This window comes from Mytilus galloprovincialis, chromosome 9 (genome assembly GCF_965363235.1).
Source record: "Mytilus galloprovincialis chromosome 9, xbMytGall1.hap1.1, whole genome shotgun sequence".
In the NCBI taxonomy this organism is placed as follows: Eukaryota; Metazoa; Mollusca; class Bivalvia; order Mytilida; family Mytilidae; genus Mytilus; species Mytilus galloprovincialis.
Window position 1 is genome coordinate 51,313,154 of NC_134846.1, and position 24,591 is coordinate 51,337,744.

Sequence of the window (24,591 nt, forward strand, 5' to 3'; positions counted from 1 at the left end):
GATTTACTGCACCAAAGGTTCTTAATAATCATTATATTCACCTTTGACAAATATGGCCACTAAATATAAAGTCGTTCATTTAAAAATTCCTTTGCGGAGAAAAGTGTGACGAAATATTTGTTATGCGTACGGATGGACGGACAATGTGTATTTCAATATTGCCCACACTTTAAGTTGGACCTAAAAAAGATTAGGTTTTTTCATTGAGAGAGAGAGACAAAGAATTCTAAAAATGAATGGCCTGTCACTTTAAGGTAAAAGATCCACAAAAAAAATGCAGGAATACAACCTTTATAAGAGAAATTACTATTTGTTTGTATATAATTTAACGCTAATGTCTGATATCTAGCTTTGTTAATGCATTGTATGTTTTCTGGTTAAAATCGGTGTTGTTATCCGAAACCTCTGCTAAAATAAAATCCCAGTCCACTTAATCTTCCAATATCAAACAGGCTGTATGCTAAGCAGGTTTATGACTTTTCCATTTTAAATTACATTTAAAGTTTGAAAGATACGTGATCAATTCACGTGACAGTAACTATGGAACCATTTAAACATCCTAGTAGGGACAAAATGGATGTATAAAATTGTAATCAAATCTGGAGAAAAAATAATTTATATGTAGTAGGTAAGAATAGTTTAAATCATTTGGTTTACTTTTCAATTTTTAGAGATATGTTTTGATATTTATATTTAAAAAATTTAATTCTACCAAATAAAGACCTTGTTTTATGACATTTATTTGATAAATTCAAATGTTAAAGTTATGGGCACAATATTCAGTCCATCAAAATCTAGCCAGGAAAATTTGTGTATTGTTTTACCTCATTTTTTCAGAACTTATCAACTGAGAGATTTACTTATCTAACATTTATTAAAAGTATGACATGGTGTTAATAAAGGATCAATCAATGTCGTCCAGATGTGTTTACCATTTAATCAATATCTTACTCACGATGAAACAGCATGTAGGGCCGCAATTCGTACTAATAGAAAGTATTCGTTTAGATTGTGTAGCATTCAATTCATTTAAGTTATGAACGCTAGAAAAAACTTATTTTCTAATTATTTTTCTTTCAGTTGATAATCATTATGAAGTGTTCTAGTTCATCAGACAGAAAACCTCGTACATGCTAATATTGATGAGTTTTTTGCTTAATGTCTGATCTTTGTCACTTGAAATTTTCAACACTAGTATTTTTTAATTTTTTTGGTAAACGGGAAACGCTATTAGTAAATACTAATAATTATCTGTTGGATTGTTTAACTTTAGTAATTGGTGGGCCTTTTAAAGCTTGCTATTTAGTTTGAGCCAAGGCTGAATACCGTACTTTGCCCTATAGTTGTTTATCTTTTAAACATTGTGACTTGGATGAAAAGTTGTCTCATTTGCACTGTCTCTGTATCATACCACATCTTCTTATTCTAATAAATATAAACGTGTTCAAGCCATTTTGTTTATCATTATTTGCAGCTTAAATTCGCATGCAGTAAGGAATGCTATTAATTAAGAAATTATTGGGATGATTTTATTATTGTGAAAAATGCGCACGGGTTAAAATCGGAATAATTAAGTCTCGCATTTTGAAATTTCTTATTTGAATTAAACAGGATTTATCTCAATACCGCAAAGATAAAAACACACGAATAACAGATTCGCAATATTAGATGCACGCAATAGTTTCTGAATTTACAGAACTTATATCATGCATACGGGGAAATCATTATAATAGTATTTTTGAAGATTACTGTACTTTATTCCTTGTTTATTTTACCCACTTTTCTTTATTTTTCTACATTGCAGCTGCCTTTATCATCTATTCTTTATTGTTCATGTCTATCTTACTAAAATATATATATAGTCCATATTATAGTATAACCTATGAAACCCTTCATAAACGGCCATCATACATATGACGTCAGTTTGTTATTGTAAAATTCGTATAATTATCTCAACCAGCATTACAGGTGGTTTTCGAAACAGACATTACTCATAGGTGAGAGTATTTAATCACCCTAAGTTGTCATAAACCATGCATGTTGAGACAATGGTTAATTAACGTCAATTTTACGAAGTCAAATCATGCACGCTGTGACTTGATTTTCGTCATAGACTAGCAGATACAGCTACAATAAATCAACATTACTATTTTGTTTGCACCAAGTGGGTTTCATGTGCACCACCAGTGAATCTGCCACGGACTTAAGGATAGCTTATCACTCATTGAGTCTAACAAATAGAATGTTTAAGACACTTTTTAACAATTCAAAGGAGTTGGTAAGCCATTTCCGGTCGAACAATAGTCCCTTCTGATGTCAAAAGATAGAAAGAAATATATATATTTTTTGTTATTTTTGTTTGAAATAAGATAGATTACTTACTACTCCCGATTTTAGAATATCACTTCAGGTATCATCTGACATGTTACTTAACGCTGATTCAAGAAAACGTATGGTTAAAAATACTTTCAAATAAAACTTGTGCAACTAATGGCTACTTCCTGTTTACAAAAGGTCACTTCTGATTGTCTTTTCCATACTATATGTTTACCAATATAATGGAAAAATTAATCATGTATAAATATGAAATAGCGAATATCCAAATCTAGATCGTCAAATTTACCCGGCATTGACTTCGAATTAAATTTCGAGGTCATAAAGCAGTGACATGAAATTAAAGGATCACAAGTCTATACTTAATAGTGTTGAAGTGTTATCTCACAATATAGCTCACTTTAAACATTAGAAGGGAGAACACTTGCATTAAATTTCAACCACATACTAGATATGTTATTAAATTTTAATTTACTTATAGGTTAGACAATACTTGGTCATGTTTTATGAAGATTTAACCTAAAGGCGAAGCCGAGGGCTTAAATCTTCATAAAATATGACCAAGTATTGTCTGACCAATTTAGAACATATTCACACTTTCGAGTGACCTTACAAAACTGTCCTTTCCCATTGTAATATTCAAACCTAAAAAATGTTCACTTTTTATAATGAACTAAATATAAAACATAGGTAATGATCATTTCAATGGATGAAATGGAATAGCACTGACATAGTTTGTGAAGAAATTGTTTTTCCTCTGCTTCAGGTAAAATTTATTACTTATATATCTTTAGATTTTTTTATTTTAAAAAGCAACACAATGTTATACAACTCCCCTTTTTAAAATTTGATTTGTTTTATAAATATAAAACCCTCTGTTTGAATATTTGAATTCAGACCATTCAACATTAAATGCTTAATTTTTATTGGTATATTTAAATGTATTGTGTTTCTCCGAAAACAATCCTTTGCTTTATATATCAGCAGTCTAGCATTGTGTTTTTTTTTTTTTGAAAGAAAAGGAAAATAATTCTCTCAAATGTAAGGATATATAAATTAAATAAATATCAGTTTATTCTATATATTTGTACCATTAGAAAATGCATGAAATTTTGCAAAATTCAAATGTTTTTATTTTAATCTTTGCTCTTTCATCTTTAATCAGTAGGCTATTTTTCCAGGCAAAAATGCCTTAGGGGATTGTGCACTTTGTTAGTGCAGCTATTAAGAGTTCCCTTAAATAATTAACTGACAATGAAAAGTCATTCATGTATAGCATTTCATAGTGCATGGAAAACTATGTACTAATAAAATTAGAGGGAAAAAACTGACTTTTCATTGGACGAGAAGGGGTGAGTATGTTCTAAAGTTAGTAAAAGCATTTTTGTATATCTTAAACGGTTTCATAATATTAACCAAAATACAAATTTGAAAGGTGACCTTGTCATTTGGACCTGACTTTCTTTTTTTGGTTAAGGACATTCAAATCAAAAGACCTGAGGTATCAATCACTTATGGTTCCAAATACATATCACTAATTTAAATACATAAAAAAATAACTCTCATATTGATACTCTGAACGCCTTTGATCAAAATTATTTGATATCATGAGGATTTAACAAGCAATTCAGAAAATAAAATAATTTTTCACTGTCACTTGCAAAGAATTTGAGATAACAAGTAAAACAGTATTTAGGGAGAAAACTCTAACAAAGAGAAGTGTACGGTTGAACAGTGACTGTTTCAAAAGCGTACAATCTGTTAGATTTCATATGCCAACTATCTACGCGATTACTTACCCAATAGCATTTTCCCACAAGAAATAAAAGTGGCGGGAGAAACAAAATAAATAGGTATTTTCAATAAAAAGTAGAAAACAAAATTGAGAAAGGAAATGGTGAATATGTCAAAGCGACAACCACCCGACCATAGAGCAAACAACAGCCGAAGAAAGACTACATTAGCAAAAATAAGACCTGTTTCAAAATTGTATTTCCTATTCAGTTTAATGTCATTATTTAATTCAGAAATGAAAAACTATTAACTCTGGAATATGTGTGATGGATAACAACCCATCCATATAAAATTAAAGGTACACATACAGTAGTGATTGTAGTTAAACTTATCAATGCTCAAATCATTTGGGTATTTTTATTTCTACCTACTAATTTCATTTATATCTTGAAAACTTTTTCTTTTAAATTTCTTTGTATACATTTCATGAATGTAATGGTATTGGTATATACATCTTCAAATATTCAAATTAAGAATGAATAATTAAAATTTGATAATGATATATGGTTTGACAAAAGGTAAATACCTCGGTATGATTATGCTTCGCTCACTTTATTATTGTAATGTAATGAAGAACCCATGTTTTTTTATCTTACTCATTCCGCCTATGCCAAATTTTAAAATATATAAATAAAGGTTGAATATTTTATAAGTATATAAGTTTAATGAGGAATAGTTTCAATCAGTTAATGGTAATTATAAGTTAGATAGTTTGGTCATGTTTGATAAATATTTACAGCCCGAGGCGTAAAAATTACCAAGCATTTTCAAGACAAGACAAGACAAATACTTTATTAAAGTCTCACCACAATTGTTACATATAAAATATACAGCTTTTTTAATACACAAACTATCGACAACACCACTCTATAAAGAGTTATGAGAGACTATAAAACAATTTTTCTTAAATTATGATATTTCTACAAGTCAACTATCATGAGTATAAAATACATAATTGCTCGCTTTATTAAAAGTTAATAGCAGATTTTGGCAGTATAAAATATCATTATTTTCATTTGTAAAAAGAAATATATTTTTTTTTCATTTTTAGACATCTGTTAAAAATTCTCACCGACAGTATTAGCATGGTTAAAAACAACACTACGAATATCTGAATATGATGGACTGTTTAACAAAACATGTCTCTCATTTTCCACGTCATAAGTACAGTGAAAATATTGTCTATTTTCAATATCAATATTTTCATAACGACCAGTTTCATTTCTGATGGGTGTTACAGCTGATCTAAATTTGGCTAAAGCACTCCTGTATATTAAAAATCAAATAATGTTCTAGGCCATATACATATTTGAACATCCTATAAAAAAGTAAAATCACAAAAATACTGAACTCCGAGACATATTCAATCGGAAAGTCCATAATCGCATGGCAAATCAAATGACAAAACACATCTAAAACAAATGGACAACAACTGTCATATTCCTGACTTGGTACGGGCATTTTCAAATGTAGAAAATTGTGGATAAAACCTGGTTTTATAGCGCTAAACCTCTCACTTGTACAACAGTGCATGAGATTCCTTTATATTTTCAACGATGCGTGAACAAAACAAGACATAATAAATAAAATAGTTAAAATAGTCTTCACTGTGTTATAATTTAAAAAGAAACAATTTTACAAAAAAACACAATTAAAAACACATTCATGTACGTAATTTATCATCTGATATTCTATTTTAATCCTTGTTCATAATAGCACCATAGCACCAATATTCCAAATCAAGTTTTTTTTAACTTATTTGTAAGGCCCCGCAACGAGGTTGTAGGTGCCATATAGTTTTACCTTTGTCCGTCGTTCCGTAATTCCGTAGTTCCTTAAATTCCGTAAATTCCGTCATTCGACATTCCGCAACAAACCATTATACGGAGGGTTTTTTTCTAAACGCCTTTAGATATTGGGCTGATTTTTGGGATGTGAGTTAACCATAGTGACTTACAGATCAAGTTTAAGTTTCGTTCCGCTTCGCTAATTTTTGCCGAAATTTGAAATTTGAAATGCCGGGCTTTGAACTTTGATAAATTGTTGAAAATCACACTTATACAGACTTTCTTCTAAACACTTTCAGACATGAGGATGGTTTTTGTCAAGTGCGTTAACCAAGATGTGTTACAGATCAAGTTTTGTTTCACTCCGCTAATAATGCCGAAATCAGAGGCTATGGACTATGATAAATTGTTGAAAATCACAATTATACGGACTTTTTTTCTAAACGCTTTCAGATATTGGGCTATATTTTGGTATGTGAATTACTCATGATAAGTTACAGATCAAGTTTAAGTTTCGTTCCGCTGCGCTATTTTTTGCTGTAATTTCAGGCTTTGGACTTTGATAATTTTTTGAAAATCACAGTTATACGGACCTTTTTTCTAATTGCTTTCAGATATTGGGCTGATTTTATGTATGTGAGCTTACCATGATGAGTTACAGATCAAGTTTAAGTTTCGTTCCGCTCCGCTAATTTTTGCCAATTAAGGATTTACAACTTTGAAAAATGTTGAAAATCACAGTAATACGGAGATTTATCTATACACCTCCAGATTTTGAGCTGATTTTTTATATGTGAGGCTACCATCATGTTTGTGTCCATGTGTGTTATTAAAAATTGTAGAATTTCAACTTTTAAACTTTCTTTTTTACTCTATAATTATTCATTTTATTAACATGTTAGATGTGTATTTTCCTACACGCAAGAAAACACGCATTGTTTTATTTTTAATACTATTTATACATGAAAAATGACGTTTTCCGAAAATGAGGCATTATAATCTTATACAGACTATACAGATGTATCAAACAATTTTGTTAATGTAGAATATTGAAAACCACAATTAGCTATACATTTAGATATCAACAGACCCAATGATCTACTAGCTTTAGAAACTGCTTTTGGCATATTATCATAGTTGAAATGCTTAGTAAATAATAAACCTTAATATGTGTATATGGAAACAATATCAATATTGTTACCAATCAACAAAAATGAAAAATTTGATACAGACTGTGTTCTAAAATGTACTATTTTAGATTTTTCAAGATTAACAGTAAGGGCATTATAACAGCACCATATATTCAAAACGTCTACTTTTTTTGGTAAATTACCCTCATTCTCAGTGATAAAAACAAGATTATCTGCATATAACAACATGCTCACTTTATGATTTTCAATGTCTTTACCTATGTTTAATTTCTTAATCTCATCAACATCATTGTCTTACAAATAAAGAATATATTCACACCTCAAGTGACATAACAAAATCAAATTTGACCACTGTTAAATGGATTTCAGAGGGTAATGAGATAATTTTGTGATAACGACAAATGATCAATTATTCAAAATTTCAGATTTCTTGTGTCTCAGGTACAATTTAATATATATTATATATGTAAAATTCCTCCATATTCAAAAACAGAAAATGATATATAAATCAGCGTTTCTAAAATTGTATGATAAGGATAAGATTTCATCAATGAATCTTAATTTACAATCGTTTCACTATCAGCTTGCTTTTTTTGTGATGAATGCTTTGATTTGTTTTTCTAAAGCTCCTTAAATCTTTAGTCATTGTTTCTCATAACATTAGGTGTGTGTTCATGAATAATAATTAGATTACATATTACATGTATTTTACCTACAGCTCTGCCCCCTCACATTTTTTGACTATATTATAAGTTACATTGTGTGTTACTGGCCCCATATATATCGTATTATGTCACTAGCACACCGTGTAACAAATTCATCTTGTCGACTATTTTCACTCTTGGTGTTAAGACTAGAGTCAGAGTGATTAAGTCTTCAATACTAAGTATTAAAAGAAAGTATCCTACTTCCATTTGTCTATACAAAAAAATGCCAACAACAACGACTTGTTAGCTTTGAATTTGTTTTATGAATTTATTTAACCGTTTATTACATGTATCAATTTCTTTTTTGTCTGTTGAAACCTTTCAGATTTCTTTGTTGTCTTGATAGGGAAGTAACTCCTTAATATCATTAATAACAACGACTCGTTAGCTTTGAATGTGTTTTATGAATTTATTTCAATCTTTAATCACCAATTACTTCGTTTGTTCAAAACTTTTAGATTTTTCCTAAACACTGTGTTATTTTTTTTTAAAGAGAAATAACTCCTTACTAACCCAATATGGAAACAAATCCTATATGGTTACTAACCATATATTTTTTAGGACACCCTATATCAAATATATATAGTCACCACGTGTAGTCATTTAACCATCATATCAATATAAATCAATAAGTAAGATTATATCAGTTACATGGTGTGTTAATGACTTAATACGATATATAAGTGGTCAGTAAATTTCATTTGGGGTGCAAGCGAAGCTCGAATCTCCATATGGAATTTACAGACCTTATATATATCGTATTAGGTCACTAGCACGCCGTGTAACGAATTTGTCTTACCGACTATCTTCACCTGTGGTATTTTAACTAGCGGCCTATCAAAGTGATCAAGTCTTCAATATTAAGATATCCTTCTTCCATTTGTCTATACAGAAAACAAAAGCCAACAATAGCAACTTTTTAGCTTTAAATTTGTTTAACTAAATCATTTCACTCGTTTATTACATGTATCATTTGCATCGTCTGTTGAATCTGTTTAGATTTTTTCTTCTTCTTTTTTGAAAGGGAATTAACTTCGTTATGCCAACCATAACATCTTTAATTATGTTTTTAAACTTATTTCAATCTTTCATCGTCAATTTCTTCGTCTGTTGAATCCTTTCAGATTTTTCACCGTGATGTTTTTATGAAGGGTTGTGGTATCTTTTTTGTTTTGAATGGGAAGTAACTAATTACGAACCCTATATTGTAACTAACCATGTATGGTTGCTAACCTTATATTTTTTAGGACACCCTATATCAAATATACATAGTCACCACGTGTAGTCCTTTAACCAATCATATCTCTATAAATCTATAGGAGGTAAGATAAATATATATATTTGTATCATTAATGGGGGACAATATTTTACAGAACAATGTTTTACTTTACATAGCGCAGTTCTCACATATTTATATTGTAATAATTAACTTTTGGTCTTAATTTGCAGAATAGATATGTCGGATAGCAGTGATGATAGCAGTGATGACAGTGAGGAATCCACTCCACGACCAAGCACTTTGTAAGTGAAAAAATCACAATAATTTATTTCTAACTCCATAAACAATAATGAGCTAGTACAGAATCATATATTTTCATTTTCTCTCTGCATACATGATTCTGTTTCCAGTTTCCTTGAAGTCGTCCAGTATTTGTTTTATATCTATTATATGTTTCTTTTTAGCATACTATATAACTAGTTTGCATGGGCGCAAACGAAAATAGCAAAAAAAAATGCAGATTTATTATTTGCGATAATATTTTTCCAATTAGGTCTCCCTTAATATATCTTTCTCCAATTTGGACAACAATCAGTTGTCAGTTTGTTTTTTTGTTGTTTTTTTTTTGGGGGGGGGGGGTTGGAAGCCATTATCCAGATCATAAGGCTCTGAGATGCGATACTCTCTTTATTGTGTGAACAGTTATCAAAGGTACCAGAATTATAATTTAATACGCCAGACGCGTGTTTCGCCTACATAAGACTCATCAGTGACGCTCAGATCAAAATAGTTGTAAAGCCATACAAGAAAGTTGAAGAGCATTGAGGACCCAAAATTCCAAAAAGTTGTGCCAAATACGGCTAAGGTAATCTATTCGTGGGATAAGAAAATTCTTAGTTTTTCGAACAATTCAAAGTTTTGTAACAGGAAATTTATTAAAATGACCAAATAATTGATATTCATGTCAACACCGAAGTGCTGAATACTGGGCTGGTGATACCCTCGGGGACGAAACGTCCACTAGCAGTGGCATCGACCCAGTTGTGTAAATAGTTATCAAAGGTACCAGGATTATAATTTAATACGCCAGACGCGCGTTTCGTCTTCATAAGACTCACCAGTGACGCTCAGATCAAAATAGTTGTAAAGCCAAACAAGTACAAAGTTGAAGAGCATTGCGGCCAAAATTTCAAAAAGTTGTGCCAAATACGGCTAAGGTAATCTTTTCCTGGGATAAGAAAATCCTTAGTTTTTCGAACAACTCAAAGTTTTGTAACAGGAAATTTATTAAAATGAACACATAATTGATATTCATGTCAACACCGAAGTTCTGACTACTGGGCTGGTGATACCCTCGGGGACGAAACGTCCACCAGCAGTGGCATCAACCCAGTTGTGTAAATAGTTATCAAAGGTACCAGGATTATAATTTAATACGCCAGACGCGCGTTTCGTCTACATAAGACTCATCAGTGACGCTCAGATCAAAATAGTTGTAAAGCCAAACAAGTACAAACTTGAAGAGCAATGAGGACCCAAAATTCCAAAAAGTTGTGCCAAATACGGCTAAGGTAATCTATTCCTGGGATAAGAAAATCCTTAGTTTTTCGAACAATTCAAAGTTTTGTAACAGGAAATTTATTAAAATGACCACATAATTGATATTCGTCAACCCTATCTTTGTACAGTTTTTTTTCGATACTGGTTATTATATAAAGTACAATTAAGTGTTTCAAACTTTAAAGTTAAACCTCTGTTAATGAACTTATGTGGCGGGAAATTCTACAGAAATTGTAGATGACGGCCTGGGCATATTGGAACAAATTCGATGCAGGTAAGTACCATATATTTTTCATAAACATAATTTTAATACTTAAATCCATTATTTTATGAAATTTAACATAAGATATTAGTTTGTGAGTTAATTACATTTAACTCAGTGCATTTTACACTTTGTAGCCATACTTTATTTGTCAATCAGCTAGTTAAAGGTTTTTTTTGTTAATAAATGAATCAATCCATATATAAATTACGTGTATGAATATTCTTTAACGGAAGTTTAATATTTTTATCATACAGAGTCCATTAAAGGGGCACTAGCTGTCAGGCTTATGTTCATCGATGTTAATCAAATTCTCACATTTGATTTATAACAATGTTAAACATTTGTCCAAAATATTAAAAGTCTATAATAAACAGTTAATAGGACACGGGCATGAAAATAACTAGCTTCGTTTCGTGGGTATTTTAGTCTATACGCCATCTAATTAATTTTTGAGGTGGCCTCTAAAGTCATTCGATGACCATATAAGCGATGTAAACATAAATATAGATATAAATAGATTAAACAAACTCGTGCCATTAAATTATTCTAGGTCTATTTAATTTCATAATACAGATGAAAAATAAATATTTATTATCGTTTTAACGTGAATAAGAATAATTTTTTGTAGATCAAATCAGTCAATCAAATGAATTACCTTTGTTTCACTTTCAATGTTGACATTCTTTTCCTTTAAATAACTTTACACATACAATTCACGTGTTATCCATCTCAAGCTAAGGGGTTAAATTGAAGTTCACATGAATACTGATTCAATGAGGTCGAATTATTTACTTGCAAGTGAATAATTGAAATCAATGTTGTTTAGCTAATTTCGACAAAATTGAGCCATACTAGCTTCTAAAAGCGAACTATTATTTTACTATTTGCATTTCATTAATGATTGAGCAAAAAATAAATTATAGTAGATTTTTTTTTTATATCTCGTAGCTAGTGCCCCTTTAAGGATGTATTCTTCTGGCATTTCAGTCTCGTTCAGTCTCGTTGAAATCTCGTTTTTGAATTATTTCCAAAACATGTGATACAAGTAGAAAATATCAAGGAATTTTTAAAATATTATTATCAAACATAACATATTAAGTTCGATCAAAAAATTAATATTTGCCTTTGTGACAGATATAATAGGGTGCACTCCAGTTTGGATAAAACGTGCGTACGGCTTTCACACTGGTGAACACGACTATCAATGTCGTGTACATGACCTTTCAACATGAACATATATAGCTCAAAACTGGGTCTATGATATTTAGAAACGTGTACGCACACTGATAACTCAGGATTCTCAATCTGTCTGGCTTGTTTAGCTTAACATTCACATAATAACCGTTTAAACTATTATTCTATCAACACATCTTCTAGTGTGTCACATATGTCATGAGTTAAAACAATTTTTCTCTTTTAAATAGAATATTTACTTTTTTTATTTCTTATTTAGAAACAAAGAAATATGTATTAATATAGTGTGTGTTAGGGAGGGTATTGTAACTTCTTTACTTTTATTAAGATCGTTGATTATATTTGATTATCAATATTGTATTTTGTTTCAATTGTTTAGATTTAGTTTTCCTGTATTACCTAAGATTGATGGCGGGGAACGAAGAACAGCCGTTAGTGAAGAAATAATCAGAGAAAGAACTGTAGCGAATATAGACAGAAATTCAGACAGGTAAAAAATGTTCTGTCACATTTCATTGTCAAATGAATAATCCTTAATTTGTATACAGAAAAAGCCAACCTGCTTTGCGCCCTTGTAGTATGAAAAGAATTACCATAAGATGGGAGAGTGATTTTTTGTATTTATCTTTTATCTATAATTCTTTATTTGTTTAGCTATGATAATTTATGTTTTTCGACTTCCACGAAACAATGCTCCCAGGATTATACAATATTTCGCTAATATGTGCTCGGGCATAGGAAATTTGAGCAAAAATATAAAATGCTCATTGTTTCATGTGCGCGCCAACATAATGGAACTTTTTAGAGCCACAACTTTTAATCTTACTTTTATTTTCAAATAAGACACATGAGTAAAATATCTTCGACACTTTCAATACGAATTAAGCCAAAACATTTTTAAAGGTAACCAATGTCTCATAAACCCAACTATTATGGTTTTTGATTTGGCAGTAAAGTAGCTGAAAACCATGCATCACAAGACTTTAAATTAGGATATTTTAATTAATCTTGTCCATTCGTTTTATGTGTTTTGTCATTTTGATTTTGCCATGTGATTATGGACTTTCCGATTGGATTTTCCTCTGAGTTCAGTATTTTTGTGATTTTACTTCTTAATAAGGGAATGTTAATTTTGTTTACTATTTCTTTGTTTTAGAACTGATATTCCAACTATAATTAATCCATTACAAGTACTACCAGGGATCGAACAAACAACGGCTAATAGGTATACGATATTTGTTTCTTAAAGATCTTGAATGGTAGAATGGATCTTTATTGCAGAAATTTAATGCAAGAATAACAAAACTTGTGTCTCATAATCGCAACATTGACCTTTAATTTACGTAGATAAAAAGTTTCGATAAAAAAGAGCTTTTGGATTGCAAAAATAAATAATTGATAGTTGATTATATATAAATCATTCAGTTTATCAGGGAATATGTCATCGAATCTATTTTGTTGGTAAACAATGTACTTAAGAATGTTTGCTCCTCTATTTTTTGAATTTTTGTCAGATTTTCGGAATCCTCTGGTTTTATCCATGTATTGCCATTACAATATTTTGCACACTGACCTCTACTTTTCTTTTCATAATTTTATTGTATAAAGTTTTAAAAGACATATTTCAAAATCTTAGAAAAATCTTGTTATGTTTTCATAGTTTTTGAAACAAAAACGGTGCCAATGTTAAATGTTTGAAAAATCTAGAGAGAATTAATTCCCGCCAAATTTTCAATTGCTTATATCTTGAAAACAAGCACACAGATCCTCCATTTTTATCTGTTTTTTTAGTTTCTTTATTTATATACTTTCAATTTATAACAGTCGTTTAAAAAGCTTGTTATTTTTTAACAGAGTAGCGAACATCCTTAATTCTTATTGTGCTTAACTTAATTAGATGGATTATTATCAACTATATAGACTCTGTTGGATAGTTGTATCAGTTGCAATGCTATCACATCATCATATTGATATTGATTATAGTACTAGTATGCATATTACGAAGACACTTCTGTACTTTTATTTGTCTGTTTGTTTTTTATTTTCATTTTTAGCCATGGCGTTGTTATTATATTTTCAATATGTCCCTTAGGTATCTTTCGCCCCTCTTTTAAATGTTCAATTTCGAATAGGATGTAGGTAATTATGTTTTTGACACTATGAGTAAACAAATATCAGCGTCAAAACAATCTGTAGATGTCAGACCAACAATTTACTCCCTCCAATTAAAAACATGAGTACAAGTAGCCATACTCGGACAAAAATAGTGCTTTTGATGTCGTTGTCTACTTAAACTAGCAAATAAATTTGTAGAGATGAAACTTTTGAGGAAAGAGAAATATATTTAGACCATTTTGAGCCGAACTTTACTTGTCTATTATAGATATAAGAATATTGGGTATGAGCGTTAATGAGACAACATTAAGCCACAATTTGTAACAATAAACCATAAAAGGTCAAAGTACGGTCTTTGCATTAGTTTGCATTACAAATTGAGAATTTATGCGCTCGAAAGTATACTGATTTAAGATTGCCATAACATCAGGGGTTATTTTTAGTACTAATTGTATTGTGAAGGTCAGTTATTTCGTAAAAGACGTTACAGTTTGGTTGAAAATTGGCATGCAGAAAGGTGAAACATGTGCAATTCATGATAATTATACCTGGTTTCTATGAGGTTAAACTTAAGGTAAAATATTTAGAAACCTACACATGCCCCTTTCAGTTAACTTTAACCAGTAGGTCATTTGTCTCTTAACTGTAGGAAAAGAAAGCTTATCGTGTACATGTATGAGCATACAACCAATAAATCATACATTTTATAAATTATCAGTATCTGTTAAGGTGTTTGAAGAAAAACAATCACAAGCAACTGTCAAAATGGAGTACATGGTCACCATTTTATATTGTTGAGACCAATGAACAACTTCGAAATTTCGATGACATTTTGATATTTTAAAACTGTAAAAAAAAAAAAAAAAAAAAAATAAGAGTTTTACATGGAGAGTTTCAATTTCAATCGCGCTTTATCTGTTCGACTTTAAATATCAAGTATATAATCGACAGATTGAAAACACAATACAACGTCACGTGTGGAATAAAATTTGGTGGAGAAGAACAGATATTAGGTTAAAAATAAACTTGTATAAAAAAACTAAAGCAAAGATTCAAAGGTCTTACTACTTAGCTCAAAATTATCAAGTCACGAGAAAATTTCATTGGATATTAGATAAATAATCCACCCTCCAAAATGAGTTAATAGGGATAATACTTACCCCTGTATGGTTGCAAAGGCTATTTTAGTTCTATTTCATGTATTCCAAACTTTATCCTTTTATTACATAAGCCAACATGTTTTCGCTAAGTTTATAAACAAAACAGATTTATTTTTCTGCTTCTAATTTTTTTGTCGCTGGTCGCACTTGTCATCAAAAACGTAGCAATGGTATTTGGACTTCCGTCTGTTCTTCGTTCGTTCGTTACACTCAAAATAACATTCTATGAATGCACCTCCAAAAATAAGGAATGTAAGACAGTTAGACTTTATGAGCAGCATTTTGCAGGGCTTTTCGACAATGTAGTTATCATTAATTATGTTAAAATGAATACGGTTATCGAGTTGTTTTAAGAAACTACGTAGGTAAATCATCATCTGTTGCATTTTTACACTTTTGTGTATGTGACCCGCCATAACATTTCAACACTTGAGTAGACAGAACGTCATTGTGAGAAAAACCGCCGTAAACTGTTATAAACATTCAAAACATCAAGATTTAATTCAATCATCGTTTTAAGTGAAAAATATTTGAATATACATTTTGAATTGATACAAACAAAACATTTTGCTTTCTAGATTTTCATTAATGGAGGCTAAACTATTTCAATAAGTAATGCACCGTATCAAATGTTGATATGAGAATATTAAGTACTAATAAGCTGTTACGCGTTGCATACTATTATAGAGACATACATGATAAATCTAAGTTAAAATACAAAATAAATAAAAGGAATTATAAAAGCTCTCTTTGTTAATTATTATTCCAACTTCATTTCAACAAATTCAATTAAACATATTTTTTTAAAGAGCTAATATTTGTTTGTATGATAGTACATTTAATTCGTTTGCAATTCTTATTTTTAAAATGCTGTTTGAGATAACTAAGCACTATTTACATACACTGATTTTGTATTTTATAAATTAGTTCCTTCGATAATAAAAAGACGTCATCAAATAGTATCATTATCAAACCAGTATTAGTTTTGATATATCTTTTACAACAAAAGAGCATTTTTTGTTTCAGTATGTTCTAGATTAATATTGAAAAACAAATTTTAGAAAGGCATCCTCATAAACCTGGACGTGGCTAGTCATGTATAGTTAACTGCGTTATTCTCACAATGACGTACTACCTCCATAGGAATGACTGACTGTGCTAAAATAATAAAAAGTATATTTGTCGGTCGAGACAGATTCATTTGCTAGATGAAGAGCAAGCTTTTCAAAAATTGAACAACACATCTTCGGGCCCGGGGTAATATAAATTATATTTTCAACAGAGAAAAAGCCTGTACTAAATACTGTCACAAATTACCTGAAAATTCTTCGCGCAAGATATGAGATACAAATCACTTATGATACTATACAGTTGTTTCCCGTACCTGAGGGAGGTATAAAGATGTGTTCACCAAAGAATATCCATACTAGTATTTCACGAGGGCTTTGCCCAATGGAAATATGATTTTTCGAGGGTCAAAAGCTTTATATCTCCCACAGCCAGGGGAAATGGATGTTTTATTACACTGCACGTGATTTTTTTTCTTATCTGCTTGTTCTTGTAACTAAACTTTTTGGCATATTCCCCATTTCCATTCTCAATTTTAAGACATACATATGGATAAACAGTACAGATCAAAAGTTAAATATTAGTTTGATTTGATTTTTTGTGTGTGTTTCTAACGCCACTTATAAGCACCCCATTTGGGCTATTTTGTGGCGGACAGTATTTATTAGTGGTGAAAGCCAGAGTGCCGGGAAAAAACACCGACGATAGGAAAACTGACAATACGGTTCAATTCAAATTTGAGTCGAGTGCATTCACACAAGCGAGGTTCGAAATCATAACCTCAGAGTTGACTGGCTAGTAAATTCAGTAGTAACTACATAGACCGCTCGGACTTCGAGGCCCCCTGATTTTTAGTCTTTTTGTTTTAACGTCTGAACTACATTTGAACACGATAATGATTTCTGCTATCACTATTTAAAAATATAAGTTCAAAACGTTACATATAACCGGGCGTAACGTCGCACAATGTAGTTCCGACTTTTCAGAGGGAAATATGAAGATTTGTTTAATGACACGTTGGACAGTCTTAAACAATCACATATTGATCAAAATATCAAAAGGTATAAATAGTGGAATGACATCATTTAATGTTATATAAAATTTTCGAAAAAAACATATGATTAGGAATAAAAATTCAGGTAGATTGCGTAGGAATTCACGAAATGAAGTGATATGTAACCTAACTATTGCAGCTGTAACGATGAGGCAAACTGTTTTCATCTTATTATATAAAGGTGGTCCGTAAAATTGAGAAAAGCATCATTGTTTCTACCTTTTTTATCATTTTCAGTGCCAACTCGTCTCTTGGATACTATAAAGTGGACTTCCCAGATCATAAACCTATAGGTATGCACTGTTAATAACCTAGATTAATAGATTGCATAAAGAAAATGATAATGAATTTCAATTTCACATTTTCATACAATGTCTGTACAAAACCAGTTAGTCAATTGCGTCAGTTTTTTAAGCATTAATGCAATCGATTGAAATTTGAATTAGGTAGAACTTTAGAAGCTTTATAGCAAAATTAGCCGTTACCATATACTTTGTAACTAGACAATAACTCATGCGAAAGTGTCAACTGACGAATATGACTACTTGGTTCATCTGTAGATTGAATTTTATTTTTTACAAATTCTTTTTATCAGTTTTGGTTTGTGACTCAAATTTGTTTAAGTTAAAAGGATATATGACTATTGAACAGCGGTATACTCATATAGCTTTTATTTTAACTTAAGTGCCGGAGATTATACATTTCTGCTGGAGTTACTAGTAATAAAAAAGAATCAATGCTATTTTTTCAGATTAAGTAAGAAAATATGTAGTAACATAGTTAGTAACATAGTTTTTAAGTTTATTCCCAGATTGTGTGCTTCATCTAAGCAAAATGGCTCATTGTCATCTTTATTTTAGATCTATTGGTTTGCATTTTCCTATTAGTATTTAAGGTATTGTTTGTGATATACTCTGTGATATACATAAGTAGCCATTATAATTTAAGTGTGAATACGCTTACCCTCGTTATTAAAATATTGACCTACACTATGACTTTTCATTTTGAAATAAGCATATAGAATGACATTGAAAAAATATTTCTTAATTCCAATCTTTCAGATCAGATTAAAGATCAGCTTGGTGATGATGGTCTATTGAGTGTTGAGACGTCAATAATTCAACATATTACAACATTACTACATAGTCATGACACAATAATAGTTGTAGGTGTGCCCGGTTCTGGAAAAACTTTACTTGGGAGGCAACTTTCTCAATGTCTAAAAAACGATTTAACACCAGTGCAGATATTTTCTGTGATACAGCTGGTGCAAATGGTAAAATTCGATGAAAATCAATTCTTCTTTTTCGATGATGCTTTTGGTAAAGAAAGGCCAAATTTTGAAAGAACATTGTGGAAAACTGTTTCTAAAAAATGGCAAGAAACAGTAAATAAAAAACGTATAGATTCCAAAATATCTAAATTAATCTTATCTACCAGAGGAGAGTGTATACCATACAATCCTCCGTTAGATTATGTTCTGGTTGATATGAGTAAAGACTGTCCTTTCATCAATCAAGATAGACGAAAAATTTTGAATTTCCATGGAAGCATTATAGAAAAAAAAGAAACAGACAATTTAGTAATTCATATTGGTGAACAGATATATAATGATATTGGATTTCCTTTGTGCTCATTTCTATATACTAATTCATTTTTTACCTTAGATCCAAAGGTTTATTTTACCAATCCGTTACCGTATTTGATACTCAGTTATCAAAATAAACTTGCAGAAAGTGATATGGCTGTTTGCATTTCTAACATATTAGTATTAAATGCTGGGACGTTTCACAGCGATGCTGACTTAAATGCAGATACCAAAGCTCTTATCCATTATCCAACAACAATAGCTGATGTCCTTACATTTTCTCATACTATGATGAAACCATTTCTGAATATCTGTGGTGGAAAAACAATCCAGTTTGTCCACCCTTGCCTATTAACAACCTCTGAAATTTATATGTTCAACAATGATCAACGAAAAGGATTAAAATATATGTCCATGAAAACAATTTGCAAATATATTAAAATTCCTTCTAAACAATCAACGAAAATTCAGTATGGTATAACGGTGGTGGATTTTCTATCGTATAACAATTGGAATACAATAGCAGATCGAATGATAAGTGAACTTTTTAATGGAAATATTCGTTTTGTTTGTTCCCATCCAATATTAAAAAATCAACAATTTATGTATAATATACAAAAGGCTTTGCGCAAAATATACCGTGGTGATAAACAAAAAATGATTCGGGTCTTCTGCGATTTGTTTTTAACCATAGATAATATTTCTTCCGATGGTGTTTTATTTTGGTCTATTTACTATGGAAATGAAAGCTTTTATAAAATGCTTTTAAGACTTTACGATTTTTGTGGTAAGCATGAAGATTTACTATTGGGTGTTTTGTCTAGAGCGTTGATAGGACTTTGCTTAAATAAAAGTCCATTGCTTCTGGTTATAGAATTGGAAAAACGTGGCGCTGACATAAGTTACTGTGATGCCTGTTCTAAAATGAACATATCTAGTAACATACCTACAGACACAAACAATGACTTGCATGTTTGTCCGCTACAAGCTGTCATTCAATCCGATAATTTACATACTTTCAAATATCTTCTACAGAAGGGTGCTGTCATTCCTCATTCAAAATGGTGTCAGTGGAAATTGTTGTGCAACCTTGCAAAGGTGAATAGCATTTTCGTGGATTCCTTTGATTTCTTTTTAGCACTAGATGAGACGTTTTCTACTTGCATAAACTGTGAACACGATACAATTAAACAATCAAACAATCAAAGTTTATATTCTAAATTTAAAACCATGTTGAGAGAAATTCATACACCAAGTGACATAAATGATATATTTTTAACCTTTTTGCGTAATAACTTTGCAAATCAAGCTATGTGTGAGGTATTTAGATCGTGTGGGTTGGATATGTCTTACTGTAACAGAAAACAACGAAATGCAGTTAATGTATTATTGTGGAAATACAAAGAAGATCCGCAATGCATTTCAGTTAACGACGAATCATGTCTTAGTTTTCTCCTGAAAATGGGATTTGATCCAAACAATACTGCGGCTGATGGAACATTTCCTCTTCTTCTTGCTATTGGTGAGAAATCTTGCAATATTAAAGTAATAAGTTTATTACTTGAAGCGGGGGCGAGTGTGGAAAAACGTACCTTAAATGGACTTACACCATTGCACTTGTGTATTAAATCACGTATTCCGCTTGAGCAAAAGTCGTCTTTAGTATCGCTCTTTCTCAGGTATCATGCAAATCCAAATGATACTGATAGGAGAGGAAGATCGTGTGCCCAACTAATATTTGAACAAGCACAAATACATGGTATCATTTTGTTAATGGTTTCAAAATGGCCAATTCAGGAGTGCTTGCTTAGTAGAATTGATCAAACTACAAAGATTAGAATTATAAAAGAATTAGTCAGAGAGGGTATAGATGTGAACATGAGGGATGACCAAAATCAAACTCCTATTCTCTTAACTTGTATGCTTAACAATAAATTCTTAACAGAAGAGTTGTTGTCTTTAGGAGGGGATGTGAATATCCTTTACAGTTGCAATTGTTCAATAATACAAAAATTACTTTTAAGTCGACATGAAAATGTTGAAAATGTTCTCAGTGTTCTAATTGATGCTTCTGAAAACATTCATCATTCAAACGAAAAAGGCGATACTGCATTGCATACAGCTATGAAAAGCAAGAGAAGTCGATATAATGAAATTAAACTTTTAATGAGTGTGACTGATTTAGAAAGACACGGAACAACAAATAATGACCAAAAAACTGTTATGCATCTTGCCGCAGCATGTAAAACATTGACTGACACAGAAGCGTATGACATTTGTAACACATATATTTGTGTATGTGGAGGCTTTGATGACAGAGATAAATTTGGCACCACTGCATTGGAGTATGCTTCACTATGTTCAATTAGGCGTCCTAAAACAATTTGCTTGCTACTTAAACATTTAAATGCAATTGAAATAGGAAGCAACTTTTTAATAAATTTGATTGAAAAGGGGCATATGTGTGAAGAGGTAGACTATGTGCTCAAAAATGCAAAGTATTATAATTTCATTGTACAAGAGGACGAATTTATACTTCACAAATTAGCCTCTACATGTCCTGTAACCGCAAATCAAATTCGCCTTCCATTTCGACACCTTTGTGATTTAGGCGTTAATATTGACTTGCTAGACTTGAATGGAAACACACCATTAATACAATCCTGCTCTTCAACGATAAACGTAGTCCTAGCTAAAGACTTGATGCAAAGGGGTGCAGATGTGAATTTACAAAACGAAAGAGGGAATACGGCTTTACATGAATGTATTTTGTCGTCCGCAACGGACACTGTTTTGAACTTAATTTGCAGGTGTTTTAGGAATTATAGCTTCAATATGAGTATTAGGAATATTGATGGTCTCTCTGTCATTCATTTGCTTACAGCACACATGTTTTCAGAACGAACCAACACTTTTAAGACTCTATTAAATGCGACAAACGACATCAATTTAACAGATTTGAAAGGGAATACAGTATTGCATAAAATAGTAATGCTTAGTGAAAATGACATGAATGTGAGTTCACGGGTTGCGGATGTTCTAGACACATCCGACGATGTTGATACAGAAATAAAAGGGAGTAATGGTAGAACCGTTTTAAACATGGCATGTTCTTATTCAAAATATAGCAGATTTAGTACAATTCTATTATTATTGAAATATGGTGCTGATATCAATTCAAGAGATAAGTTTGGAAATACGCCTTTATACAATGTAGTTAAATTTCTTGAAGGCTATGATATTATAACTGTGTTTGAAAGATTTATTAGAGTTTTAGCTTTGTTGTCTTTAGATTGTGATTTGGAAGGAAACAGAACAGATACACCCGTACAATTATCGCGGACCCGTCAGTATAATGACGTTTGTGATATTTTAACAAAATATGAAATTTCCAAGGCTGTTACGTACCTAAATGATATTGTTGGGAAACTTTTACGTCGTTACCAAACACGTATCCATGTAGCACATCTACCATCTCATAAAAAGCTATCAAAAGAAATAGTAAATATTATAAATAAAGCTTACAGTCGTATTGGTCATTTAAGATTTGACACCGATGACGACTTAGAATTAGGCAGTGATTATGTAGATGTAAATAGGTCTACCGCACTATATTCACATAGACAATCTGAAAACTTTTCTACACGGGTCAGAGAATCGTCAAGTGGTGCTAATAGTCTATCAGAAGATTGTATCGATTCAAAAGTGAACTTTTCACATAATGACGTTTCGTCTAGATCATCTGAAACAACTCGAAACACATCACCAAGTGGATATGGTACTTTAGATTATAATACATCAACAGATGACAATTACGGCCAATATGAATCGATGATAGATGATGATCAGGAGGAAGATAACGATGACGATGATTGAGTAAACTTTGATATAGTTTACATAGCCTACTTATGTATGTAAACTACCTAATTGATGGTGTAGCAGTAAATCGTGTGTCGCTTGCGTTACTTTTTCAAATAATTCGTTCTAACAGATATTAGTCAAGATTATTAACAAACAGTAGTAGCATAATTTTTTTCCGGATTTTGCTATACTTGAAGTCCTTTTTAGTAATGTCAGCTCTTAAATTCAAACTGGTTTTTTTTCTCCCGGTTGTTATTATTCATATAGTTATATACTATTAGTTAGCTCGATCATCAATAAATGGACATACTAGTTTGTCAAAATGCATATCTGGTGCAGTAAAACTGGTATCGTTGTCAATATTCCAAGTATTGACCATCAAATGATCTGACCCGTTATGTTTAAATGATAGTAAATGTATGCGGATGAGTTAGGTATTAAGCTGTCACATTTTTTATATTATAGAAGTACTTGACATATATCGTAACATTCATCGTAAAATATTTTAATTCTTTCAAAAGTTGGTTCAAAGTTTTTGGCATGATAATGTAATTTTTCCTCCTATTTAAATTCATTTTGTTTGTTGATTTAAAAAAAATTAAATTAAAATAATTATGTATTATGTCACCTTTAGATAAATTTGCATTTATTCTGAAATATTTGTAAATGTTTGACAAATATAAAAAAAAATGTCAAATGCATTTAATTTATATCAATTAAAAATGCATAGATCTAGATATTGTTATGTTATTTAATTTTAAAAAGTTTTTAAACGCAGAAGGTAGGCAATAGTGATCGCCTAGTCGAATTCGGTCTTTTACACAACCATCTAGATGTAAATAAATAAAACCATGCAGTCAATGAAACGAAAACTGTAGACAAATGTTAGTCCCATATCAACAAACTGAACTACTAGGGAAAGTTGAAATCAAATGTTATTTTACGGACGCCATCACGAGTTGGTTGACCGTTATGGATTATTCGATACACAGATAATATCGGATATCTTCCTTATGTCGTTACTACAATCACGTTCCAATTTCAAGAATGTGACCTGCCGAATTAGACTATTTACCAGGTTTGTAATAACATGACCAACACAACGAGTGCCACATGTGGAGCAGGGTCTGCTTACCATTCCGGAGCACCTCAGATCATCCATAGTTTTTGAGATGGGTTCGTATTGCTTATAGTCTTTGGTTTTCTTTGTTGTGTCTTGTGTACTGTTTTACTGTTTATGCAAAAGCCTTTCCATCTTATCTTGGAAACATCTAACTTCCAGACACAAAACACTTGTTTTGGCTTGAGATTATTTTTTGAAATTGGATTCTTTCTAGTTTCAACTTTCAGCCAATCAGAATACGTTTTCCATCCAAATGATTTATTCATATTGGGATAAATGAAAAAAAAAGTACATAGAAATATTTATAAAGATATTAGTAGATGTGGTATGAGTGCCAATGAAACAACTCCCCATCCAAAGTTACAATTTATAAAAATTAGTTAACCATTAGTAAGTCAAAGTACGGCCTTCAACACAGAGTCTCACATCGAACAGCATATTAAGAGCCCCAAAATTACTAGTGTACAACATTTCAAACAGGAAAACCGAAGATTAAATCAAAATAAAACAAACAAGAAAAAAGAAATTATGAACCACATCAACAAACGAAAACCACTGTACAACAGGTTCCTGACTTAGTACAGGTGCAATTCTTGTTTATTCTTATATGC

The 24,591-nt window shown here is 31.1% G+C and overlaps 1 long non-coding RNA gene across 1 annotated transcript; it reads left to right on the forward strand.

Annotated features, from left to right (window-relative positions):
* Positions 1-567: 567 nt before the first annotated feature.
* On the forward strand, positions 568-23,378 carry LOC143045225 (uncharacterized). Its single transcript, XR_012968910.1, has 6 exons — positions 568-628; positions 9,223-9,294; positions 12,391-12,501; positions 13,168-13,236; positions 17,646-17,701; positions 18,470-23,378. It is a non-coding gene; the product is annotated as an uncharacterized LOC143045225 (long non-coding RNA).
* The last annotated feature ends 1,213 nt before the right edge of the window (positions 23,379-24,591 follow it).